The 9,554-nt window shown below is 35.4% G+C and overlaps 1 pseudogene; it reads right to left on the bottom strand.

Moving 5' to 3' along the window:
• LOC107686845 (putative nuclease HARBI1) overlaps positions 1 to 1,444 on the bottom strand; it is a 3,067-nt pseudogene extending 1,623 nt beyond the window's left edge.
• Positions 1,445 to 9,554: the final 8,110 nt, after the last annotated feature.

Below are 9,554 nucleotides of genomic sequence, written 5' to 3'. Positions count from 1 at the left end.
TTATTACCTCTTCATTGGTCGACATTTTATTCCATAATGTTACACAGTTTTGATACTGTTTTATGTCTGATGATCGTGTTAGAATACATGTGGAAGCATCTGTTGTTTCGGTTTCTTCTTCACTTGTGTTTTTTGGAAATTCTGTACAGAAGATGTGTACTAGCGCCCCCTACAGTATAACAATAAAAACACGGATTCTAGGAGCACCATTATAGCTAAAATATATTTAGACTTTTTCTAAGTATAAGTCAAGTATACTTAAATGTCATTTTAAGTATATTTCTGAGAAGTACATAAAGCCCATTTCTGAGAAGTACATAAAAAGTAGACTAAAAGTATACTTTCCTATGTTTTAGTTTACTAAGTTTACTTATAAACTTGAATAAATGAATAAACTTCTTTTTCGTAAGGGACCACATGTTTGCGCGCAGACTTCCCGTATCACCTCTGCTTATAAAGGCGCTATCTAATCCCGTTTACATGAAATAAGCCTGCTCCCGAGCAGGTTTAAGCTTACGGACCTGTTGCTATGACAGCAAGTCCGGGATGAGCTTCGAAGAACCAACCAATCCAAGATCATGCCAAATCGTCAACAGTCAAATCAAGCTAACTGAGTTAGCGACGTACGAAGAACGGGCCCCAGACATGCACAAATATCAACACTCAGAAAACAAAACTGGGGAGAAAAAAAAAAAGTTGAATATCTCAAGCATGTAACTGAGTGTGCACATGGCAACCAACTAACCACAGCAACAGTTGTAATACATTTTAAATTTACTGTGAACGTACAGCAACTAGTAGTCAGCAATATACAGTTATATTTATCAGTTATATATTAGTTATATATAACTGTAAAGTTATATTTACTATACAGTTATAGTTATCAGAGAGAACAATCCTAAACTGAGACAGATCCGGAGGCATTGTAACTCCTCCCGAAGCCTCATGGCATCACAGGCGAGAGGATGATAAGAACTGCAATGCAGGGGCTAATATCATCAGGGAGCAATTGAGCTGATTCACACTGAGCCCTATACAGCACAGAAACACACAGGGAACACTTGCTTTCCTCTTGTCTATTCTCGCTATCTTAATATTACAGAGTCGCAGTGCAGGATACTAATGCCCAGATTTAATTTCAGTGATTATAGTTAATTGTGAGGTGGGACAGGTCCAGCTTGATGGACACTTGCGAAGCTGGCTTCTAAATTAAGATTCACGCAAACACACTAGAGCGCTCTGTTAAGCACTAGCCAGGGAGGTTAATTCTGCAGTGCTCCAATCATCCTCCGATCAGCATGATTATATTATCACCTACGATAAGAGCAGACATGTGCTTCCTGATACGTTCATAATTTTATTCTCCAATTACCTTCGGAGACCTTAATTCGGTTTGAGACGTGTGATGGAGATGAAACCTGACATTGACTTGTCCGAGGCTCATTGTTGTTGAGTATTTGTGAGGATATTCACGAAATATTACAGTACGTACATGACTGACTGGTCTCTTCCACCGTTGCTGAAGCTGGGACAGTTCTACCTTTGATGGCAAGCTTCATTAGACCCAGTGGGACGTTTTAAAGCCACATGGGAGCCCTGTGGAGCTGTTATTGTAAGACAGTTCTCAAAATATAGAGAGGTTCTGACTAGCAACCACCCAGAACACCTTAGCAACTGCATAGCAACACCATAGCAACACTAACAAATGCCTAGCAATGCCCTTGCAGCCACACAGAATGCACTATCAACTGCACAGCAATCCCTCTGTCTGTAAAACTTAAAACCTTCAAACTTTGAGCTTTTAAAACAACTTTAAACTTAAAACTGTTTCAAACTTCAAAATATTTAGACTACTGTGTACAAACTTTTTGGCTAGGCTTTCTTAAGCCAACATAAAGTTTGCTTTGAATTTGATGTTGGCTTCAACTTATATGAACTTAAATGAACTTTTTAATCAAGTTATGTATTGTTGTAATTTATTGTTTATTTATTTTGTGAACATCTTAAAAAAAAAAAGTAGATTTTTTCATTTTATTTTGGTAATGAAGCAAGACAAATCAACAGTCGTGACAATAAGGGACTATAACAGCAATGAAAAATGTGAATACAAATTAATTTTCCAAGGCATCTCACATCACTAATCACACTAAAATACTATAATAAAATGTATATTTTACTACTAAATATTATAGAAACTTAATTTTTTGTAAAGTTGCTTTGCAACGATTTGTATCGTAAAAAGCGCTATATAAATAAATTTGAATTTAATTGAATATTTTTAAATAATTATTTGAATATCATTTAAAGAAAAATCAGTATAACACTTTACAAGGTTTCATTTGTTAACATTAGTTAACATGAACTAACAATTAATAACATTTCTACAGTATTTATTAATCTTAGTTAATAAGGTCCCACTTTATAGGTGTCTTTAAATGCTGTATACTAAATAATAAAATAATGAATTGCTAGGTATAAAGTACCTTTTGTGTTCATGTTGAATTGCAAAACAGCTGCTGAGGTGGGATACAGGTAATGTTAGGGGCAGGTTTGGTGGTTTGGTTAGGTTAAAGGTGTAGAGGTAGGGTCAACAGTGTAATTATGGTAACACTTTATTTCAAGGTGTCCTTGTTACACGTTACATGCACTTACTATTATAATAACAATTAATTATGCATAATTACATGCCAGTAACCCTAAACCAAACCCTAATCCTAATCCTAACCATATAGTAAGTACATGTAGTTAATTAATATTACTCAGTACTTAAATGTATAACTACACTGTAACAAGGACACCTTAAAATAAAGTGTAACCGTAATTATATATAGAAATTAATTACAGATGTAATTACAGGATGGTATTTTCAAATTTAAGTATGGTGTTAAAACATGTATGTACACAGAAGTGCATTGTATTAAATTATTAATTTAAATGTAAGTACATAGTATAAGGACATTTGATATAAAGTGGGTCTGTTAATGTTAATATCAGCATTTATTCATACTTTTTTTAGATCAAAAGTTGTATCTGATAACATCAGAAAATGTAAACTGACATTAACATTTTTATTAAATTAGCTTTTACATAAACACCAAACAATGCAGCTCCAATGACTCGTGTACATTAGCCAATGAATATTCAGTGTTGACCCGAGAAACACCAATACAAATGTTCAGTGTGGTGGGATTCCTCTGAACTTTGACCGTGGAAGTATTTTTCAAGTATTTACATTTTTGTATTTACAAGATTTTAATATTAACCCCAATGTTTTTTTTATGTAATTGTATGTAATTTATGTAAATGTAATTTTTATTCAAATATAGGAACAAATGTTCTTTTAAATAATTTATTAATTTTATAATTTTATAAGAAGGAAAGAACAAATCTAATGTGTACTGTATATACTGTACACACACACACACATATATTATTATTATTATTATTACATTTACATTTACATAATCATTTAGCACATGCTTTTGTCCAAAGCGACTAACAAATGAGGAAAACAATAGAAGCAATCAAAACCAACAAGAGGGCAACAGTATACAAGTGATGTGACAAGTCTCAGTTCGTCTAGCACAGTACACAGGTACACATAGGCAAACATCAGTACGTTGAATTTGATGCAAGCGGCTATCGGTAGCCATTGCAAACTGATGAAGAGAGGTGTGACATGGGCTTTCTTCAGCTCGTTGAAGACCACTCTCGCTGCTGCATTCTGGATCAGTTGCAGAGGCTTGATAGTACATGCTGGAAAGCCCGCCAAGAGAGCATTACACTGCTCCCGAGCAGGTTTAAGCTTACGGACCTGTTGCTATGACAGCAAGTCCGGGATGAGCTTCGAAGAACCAACCAATCCAAGATCATGCCAAATCGTCAACAGTCAAATCAAGCTAACTGAGTTAGCGACGTACGAAGAACGGGCCCCAGACATGCACAAATATCAACACTCAGAAAACAAAACTGGGGAGAAAAAAAAAAAGTTGAATATCTCAAGCATGTAACTGAGTGTGCACATGGCAACCAACTAACCACAGCAACAGTTGTAATACATTTTAAATTTACTGTGAACGTACAGCAACTAGTAGTCAGCAATATACAGTTATATTTATCAGTTATATATTAGTTATATATAACTGTAAAGTTATATTTACTATACAGTTATAGTTATCAGAGAGAACAATCCTAAACTGAGACAGATCCGGAGGCATTGTAACTCCTCCCGAAGCCTCATGGCATCACAGGCGAGAGGATGATAAGAACTGCAATGCAGGGGCTAATATCATCAGGGAGCAATTGAGCTGATTCACACTGAGCCCTATACAGCACAGAAACACACAGGGAACACTTGCTTTCCTCTTGTCTATTCTCGCTATCTTAATATTACAGAGTCGCAGTGCAGGATACTAATGCCCAGATTTAATTTCAGTGATTATAGTTAATTGTGAGGTGGGACAGGTCCAGCTTGATGGACACTTGCGAAGCTGGCTTCTAAATTAAGATTCACGCAAACACACTAGAGCGCTCTGTTAAGCACTAGCCAGGGAGGTTAATTCTGCAGTGCTCCAATCATCCTCCGATCAGCATGATTATATTATCACCTACGATAAGAGCAGACATGTGCTTCCTGATACGTTCATAATTTTATTCTCCAATTACCTTCGGAGACCTTAATTCGGTTTGAGACGTGTGATGGAGATGAAACCTGACATTGACTTGTCCGAGGCTCATTGTTGTTGAGTATTTGTGAGGATATTCACGAAATATTACAGTACGTACATGACTGACTGGTCTCTTCCACCGTTGCTGAAGCTGGGACAGTTCTACCTTTGATGGCAAGCTTCATTAGACCCAGTGGGACGTTTTAAAGCCACATGGGAGCCCTGTGGAGCTGTTATTGTAAGACAGTTCTCAAAATATAGAGAGGTTCTGACTAGCAACCACCCAGAACACCTTAGCAACTGCATAGCAACACCATAGCAACACTAACAAATGCCTAGCAATGCCCTTGCAGCCACACAGAATGCACTATCAACTGCATAGCAATCCCTCTGTCTGTAAAACTTAAAACCTTCAAACTTTGAGCTTTTAAAACAACTTTAAACTTAAAACTGTTTCAAACTTCAAAATATTTAGACTACTGTGTACAAACTTTTTGGCTAGGCTTTCTTAAGCCAACATAAAGTTTGCTTTGAATTTGATGTTGGCTTCAACTTATATGAACTTAAATGAACTTTTTAATCAAGTTATGTATTGTTGTAATTTATTGTTTATTTATTTTGTGAACATCTTAAAAAAAAAAAGTTGATTTTTTCATTTTATTTTGGTAATGAAGCAAGACAAATCAACAGTCGTGACAATAAGGGACTATAACAGCAATGAAAAATGTGAATACAAATTAATTTTCCAAGGCATCTCACATCACTAATCACACTAAAATACTATAATAAAATGTATATTTTACTACTAAATATTATAGAAACTTAATTTTTTGTAAAGTTGCTTTGCAACGATTTGTATCGTAAAAAGCGCTATATAAATAAATTTGAATTTAATTGAATATTTTTAAATAATTATTTGAATATCATTTAAAGAAAAATCAGTATAACACTTTACAAGGTTTCATTTGTTAACATTAGTTAACATGAACTAACAATTAATAACATTTCTACAGTATTTATTAATCTTAGTTAATAAGGTCCCACTTTATAGGTGTCTTTAAATGCTGTATACTAAATAATAAAATAATGAATTGCTAGGTATAAAGTACCTTTTGTGTTCATGTTGAATTGCAAAACAGCTGCTGAGGTGGGATACAGGTAATGTTAGGGGCAGGTTTGGTGGTTTGGTTAGGTTAAAGGTGTAGAGGTAGGGTCAACAGTGTAATTATGGTAACACTTTATTTCAAGGTGTCCTTGTTACACGTTACATGCACTTACTATTATAATAACAATTAATTATGCATAATTACATGCCAGTAACCCTAAACCAAACCCTAATCCTAATCCTAACCATATAGTAAGTACATGTAGTTAATTAATATTACTCAGTACTTAAATGTATAACTACACTGTAACAAGGACACCTTAAAATAAAGTGTAACCGTAATTATATATAGAAATTAATTACAGATGTAATTACAGGATGGTATTTTCAAATTTAAGTATGGTGTTAAAACATGTATGTACACAGAAGTGCATTGTATTAAATTATTAATTTAAATGTAAGTACATAGTATAAGGACATTTGATATAAAGTGGGTCTGTTAATGTTAATATCAGCATTTATTCATACTTTTTTTAGATCAAAAGTTGTATCTGATAACATCAGAAAATGTAAACTGACATTAACATTTTTATTAAATTAGCTTTTACATAAACACCAAACAATGCAGCTCCAATGACTCGTGTACATTAGCCAATGAATATTCAGTGTTGACCCGAGAAACACCAATACAAATGTTCAGTGTGGTGGGATTCCTCTGAACTTTGACCGTGGAAGTATTTTTCAAGTATTTACATTTTTGTATTTACAAGATTTTAATATTAACCCCAATGTTTTTTTTATGTAATTGTATGTAATTTATGTAAATGTAATTTTTATTCAAATATAGGAACAAATGTTCTTTTAAATAATTTATTAATTTTATAATTTTATAAGAAGGAAAGAACAAATCTAATGTGTACTGTATATACTGTACACACACACACACATATATTATTATTATTATTATTACATTTACATTTACATAATCATTTAGCACATGCTTTTGTCCAAAGCGACTAACAAATGAGGAAAACAATAGAAGCAATCAAAACCAACAAGAGGGCAACAGTATACAAGTGATGTGACAAGTCTCAGTTCGTCTAGCACAGTACACAGGTACACATAGGCAAACATCAGTACGTTGAATTTGATGCAAGCGGCTATCGGTAGCCATTGCAAACTGATGAAGAGAGGTGTGACATGGGCTTTCTTCAGCTCGTTGAGTGACACACTGGCTGCTGCATTCTGGATCAGTTGCAGAGGCTTGATAGTACATGCTGGAAAGCCCGCCAAGAGAGCATTACAAAAGTTCAGTCTGGAGAGAACAAGAGATGGACAAGGAGTTTTGTGGCCTGCTCTGATAGGAAGGATCTAATCTTCCTAATGTTGTATAAGGCAAATCTGCAAGACCAGGCTGTTGTAGCAATATGGTCTGTGAAGCTTAACTGATCATCAATCACAACTCCAAGGTTCCTGGCTGTCCTGAAGGAGTTATGGTTGATGAACCTAGCTTTATAGAGAAGTTGTGACGAAGTGCTGGGTTGGCTGAGACCATGAGCAGTTCTGTCCTAGCAAGGTTGAGTTAAAGGTGATGGTACTTCATCCACCCAGAAATGTCTGTCAGCCTGAATATTTTAATTGATTTTATTGCTGAAATGTCAATGCTACCATATCTTGAGAATGATCAGGGAAATACTAAGACTGGGGAAAAAAAATAGATTGAAAGCATATCTCATTATAGTTCATGGAAATATTTAGCTGTTTGCATCAGTGAGTGTGTCAGGCTCTGATTGAATGTGCTTTTTTTTTTGTGCCTCCCTGAGCCCTGGAGATAGCTTGAGTTTCCTATTAGGTCAAATAGATGAGATGGAACTATAGGGGAAAAAAAAAATGAACAACATATGATTATGAAACAGCTATATTTTTATATATATATATAAAATAATAATATAACTAATTACACAGCTCAGATACTCACAACAACAATGACAACAACAACAAAAAATAAAAACAGAGTCATACTTTAATTCAGTTATGGAACATTCATGAACTTTCTGCAAGATAGTGAATGTATCATTTTTATTACAAACATCAATGGTTTCTAATTAATCTGTAGAGAGAATTACTGTTCCATAACAAAATTCAAACACTGTAGAACAATTATATATCTTACAACTAAAGGAAGGAAGGTATAAAAAGACTTTAAGGTATAGTTTGCTAATTTTTGTTTCTGTTTCACTGGCTGACATGTCTTATACTGATATCTACTGGTGTGGAGGCAGGTTCACACAAATGTTTTTAGTTGCCAATTTAATTTTTAGCTACCAACTAATTAGTGATACTCTACTTGCAGCCAGCCATAATTAAGAGTCCAATAACAGAGATGACTAAGTGCACCTTTAAGGCCAATATTACTTGCACTGATTTATCGGTGAAGTGGATCTGTCCTTCAAGTCTGTAACTTAGTAGAAAGCAAATAAACGATTGTTGGTGTGCCTTTTTGAGAAATAACATAAGATTTGGTTATGAGATTCTACACTATTAAAAATAAAGCTTCCTTATTGGCATTGGCTGTTCTAGCAAGAACCTTAAGCATCCATGGAAACTTTCCATTGCACAAAAGGTTCTTTATAGTGGAATGAGTTTCTTTGGATTATTAAAATGTTTTTTTTACACTAATAAAAAACTGTGGAACAGTGCAACAGCTCTGGCAAGCATCCTGGAGGGTGCATGGGTGTTTGCTTATCCAGTCCTCATATGGTTTGTGGACTTGGAGAAGCCTTATGACTGTGTTCCCTGGGGTGACTTATAGGGGTCATTTTGGGAGTATGGGCTACCAGGGCCACTGATGCATGCCATCTGGTCTCTATACAACCAGTGTGAAAGCTGTGTTTGTATTCTTGGCAATAAGTCAAGTTTGTTCCCAGTGAGTACTGGATTCCGCTAGGACTGTCCCTTCATGGACAAGATCTCAAGGTGCAGCCGGGGGAAGGAAAGTGTCCAGAGAAACCACTCCACGTTGAATGGAGCTAATTGAAGTGGTTTGGGCATCTGGTCAGGATGCCTCCTGGAGCTTCTGGGGGAGGTGTTCTGGGTATGTCCAATTGGGAAGAGACCCCGTGGGCAAATCCAGGATTTGCTGGAGAGATTATATCTCTCAGCTGGCCTGGGAATGCCTTGGGATCCCCCGGGCAGAGTTGGAGGAAGTTGCTGGGGAAAAGGAGATATGGGCAGCCTTACTTCGCCTACTCCCACTGTAACCCGGTCCCAGATAAGTGGAGAACGGATGGATGGACTAAGAAAAAAAGCTATTTTAAGAACTGTTCAATGAAAGGTTCTTTTGAGAACGGATAATTGTTCTGCGATGGCATCACTGCGAAAACCCCTTTAAAGATGATTCTCAACTATATTATGAAAGATATAACAGTATGATTTGATATACCATTTTGCTTTATGCAGTATGTGTGTAAAATGGCCATAAATGGGGTTTCCCACTGTATGCAATGTATCTATATATACTGTATATAATTTGCATATTAATGTGTTCTTGAGGCAACATGTAATGAATAATGAAGCTTGACAAGAATACCTCTAAAATAACTGATTAATAAGATGGAATCAGGTCTGTAGAAAACAAATATTGGAGCAGGTTTCCTTCAGTTCAGGAATGGTTGATGCAATGGCCTAGCAGCATCAACACTGAGCCGCAATGCTGACTCAAGTTCGATTCCAGCTTGCAACATTATATATATATATATATATATATATATATATATATGTGT

This window comes from Sinocyclocheilus anshuiensis, unplaced genomic scaffold, assembly GCF_001515605.1.
Source record: "Sinocyclocheilus anshuiensis isolate Anshui unplaced genomic scaffold, SAMN03320099.WGS_v1.1 scaffold773, whole genome shotgun sequence".
Lineage (NCBI taxonomy): Eukaryota > Metazoa > Chordata > Actinopteri > Cypriniformes > Cyprinidae > Sinocyclocheilus > Sinocyclocheilus anshuiensis.
The sequence above is the reverse complement of the archived record's forward strand: the minus strand, read 5'-3'. Positions and strand labels throughout refer to the sequence as shown.